Below are 2,986 nucleotides of genomic sequence, written 5' to 3'. Positions count from 1 at the left end.
ACCCCTGTCTCAGAATTGGCTAGCAGGAGGCTCCAATCTGCATTATTGCGGTAACAACATTATACATTGAAATCGACTCAAGGGCAACTTTTCTTTTCTTTTTTCTTTTTGTTTATGTACATTTTATTGAAAGTACCTTGCATTCATAATGGATGCTGTCTGCATTTTGCCACACATTTTAATGTTTAAAGTTAAATTATTTTTTTACATGAAAGTAGCATGAACAGTTTTTCCCACATGGGAACACTGATTATAAAAAGATGACCTACAACATGAGTTAAGTGTCTTTTTTAATTGAAAAGGTGACATACTGCCTAGTTACATTTCTCCCCAAAAACCAAACTGAGCAATAACTGTGAAAATATTCAAAGCTGAAAGGATTAAAAATATAAATACAAGTCCTTACATTCAATGAAGGGAGCCTTGCTACATACAGGCTTACCCATACTGGTGGTACTCCTTGACTCTAGCAAGCTGGAAGACATCCTAGTAACCTCACTCAGATAATTTATGTTAAACAGCCCTTTTCCAGTTTCTAACTCATGAATAAAGATAATACTTTTAAAATTCTATTTCAGTAAACTTTTGCAAGTAGTTTTATTTATAACGCCAACTTTTAAAAGATTGCTAAACTAAAATTAACTAGACGGTAAACCAGGCAGAAATAACGTCACAAAAAGAGGTAAAGCCCAAAGTGCCACTTTCTATAGAGAACCCATAGTTTAGTTTTATTCAGAGAAGAGGAAAGAAAAACAAAAACTTTTGATCACACTGAGAGAAACTCAGTTATAGGTTTTAGAATCCTTACGCAAACTATGCATGCAATGAGGACAATATTCTGCTAATATAATTGATTTGCTGCTGCATTTGTCTACTGTGCGCCTAATATTTACAATTTTAAACAGAGTAGTGTTACTAGTATTTGGAATAGTCCTTGCAGTGTTATAGTGTCAGTCACATTTCACTTCTCTTCACACTACTGGTTCTCTTTGTGTCCCAGGGTTTCTTCCTCTTCAGTAAAGTCATTTTTGATATTGAAGTTCTTGCAAATCTCCTCAGGAGTTTTCCCCTTGATCATATTGGCAAAAGTCTTGCATGTAACATCAAGCAAATCTTTAATGTCCAAATAGTTTGCAGCCAGAATAAGTTCAAAAAGTGTTCCCTGGTCAACTTTCAGGAATGCTGGGTCACAAACAGGACTATTGTCTGTTCTCTTTTCTTTGTTCTCATCATCCTCAGGAAAAGGAAGTTCATCTTTGGGGTGGATGCATTACTGAATGACATTTGGTAGCCGAACTGGGTCAACATCTCCTTCATCATACATTCTCAAATCTTCCAAAGTGGTCTTGATAGTCACAGATTGTTTGGCAATTTCCACATCAACTACAAATATCTCTCCATCAGAATTCTGCAACTTAATTGAAGACATGGTGTTTGGTCTCAAGGAGATGGCAGACCTGGAGGCTGGTGAAAGTTGGGAGACATCAACACAAGCAAAAAAGAAAGGCAGAGAACAAGGCCACTCTCACATACCCATGCTTTGTTATATTCAAGTAGAGATTGTAGTAAGTACCTGAATTGACCGATTTGACGGACTCCAAAGGACAAGGGACTTTAAAGTGGGACCTCAGTGGAAGGAGAAGAGTAAGAGGATAAAAGGAAAAGAAAATAGTGCAGGAAACTAGGCAGAATGTAGACCACAACTAGCTCTCTAAAAAAAAATCACACTGATTAAGGGTAATGGTTGCACAGCCAATTGGTGTAATTGATGTCACTAAGTTGTATACGTCTCAAAAGTTAAATTGGTAAATGTTGTATGATATATATTTTCACAATCATAGCAACAACAACAAAAAGAGTAACTTCTGAGGCTACTTATGTACAACCAAACACCTAATGCGATTTGGTTTCTTGGTTTGATGGTTTAGTGTTGTGGATTCAGGGGATACACCAGTTACTGTATTTTTATGCAAATAACGCACATCTTCTACATTTGTTTGCCAATCACTCCCTCTCCCTATGAGGTATTTTCATAAGTGCTTCTATACTAATTTTTTTTTTTACATGCAGCTGTAAAAAAAAAAAAGAAAAATAGCATACTGCTCTTATGAAAATACGTTGCAGGGGAGGGAGCATTTGGCAAACAAATGTAGAAGGTGCAAGTTATTTGTGTAAAAATACAGTAATTGGCCTTATATCATTTTTAGTTCTTCTAGTCCACATCCTGTTTCTTGTCATAGTGCCTGTTGTCTTAAAAACTTGCAATTGGCTATCCAAAGTACAACATTGGTTTTTATTCACCTTTTGCAACAGAGGCAGAAAGAGAGTCAGGGATAGGAGGAGGGAATGGAATGTGTGGCTAATTGCCTCCATGCACAACTGTCTCCTTTGTCATGAGACCGGAAGAACTGGATGGTGCCTCGCTACAGTTTGTGAACATTTTGATCAAAGATTCTATGGAAGAATCCTGATCAAAAGGCAGAAAATGCAGAGAAGATTTCAAATTGTCATGGAATCCAGCCTTTCTGGGACCATTGAGGCTGGATGAACCCCAGAAACTGTTGCCCTGAGATAATCTGTAAATCTTAAACAAAAATTATCCTCTGAATCTTCTTTAACCAAAGAACAGTTTGACTTAATTTGTAAAGAATGTCTGCCTTGAGCATTGTGCTTTTTTAAAGAACTATATATATGGATTCAAATTGACAACAGCAATTCAACAGGTTAGATGGGAAGATTAGGGGCTAGTGAATTTATGTCAATGAGGGAGGAAAAAATCAGAAGATTGCTGTCAATTTAACTGAATTGTACATGTAGAAATTGTTGAATTGGTGTATGTTTTGTTGTGTATATTTTCAACCAAAAAAAAAAAAAAACTTCCCATACATTTTCCCCCAGAAGGAATCAGGATTTAGGAACCAATCACACCTACTGCTTTAATGATCTATCACTTCTGGCCTAAGAATCAAGAACAAACAAATGAAAT

The 2,986-nt window shown here is 36.3% G+C and overlaps 1 pseudogene; it reads right to left on the bottom strand.

Moving 5' to 3' along the window:
• Nucleotides 1-975: 975 nt before the first annotated feature.
• Nucleotides 976-1,429, bottom strand: LOC101352855 (S-phase kinase-associated protein 1 pseudogene; annotated as a pseudogene).
• Between the last annotated feature and the right edge of the window lie 1,557 nt (nucleotides 1,430-2,986).

Source organism: Trichechus manatus, unplaced genomic scaffold (assembly GCF_000243295.1).
Source record: "Trichechus manatus latirostris isolate Lorelei unplaced genomic scaffold, TriManLat1.0 scaffold00013, whole genome shotgun sequence".
Classification (NCBI taxonomy): Eukaryota; Metazoa; Chordata; class Mammalia; order Sirenia; family Trichechidae; genus Trichechus; species Trichechus manatus.
The sequence above is the reverse complement of the archived record's forward strand: the minus strand, read 5'-3'. Positions and strand labels throughout refer to the sequence as shown.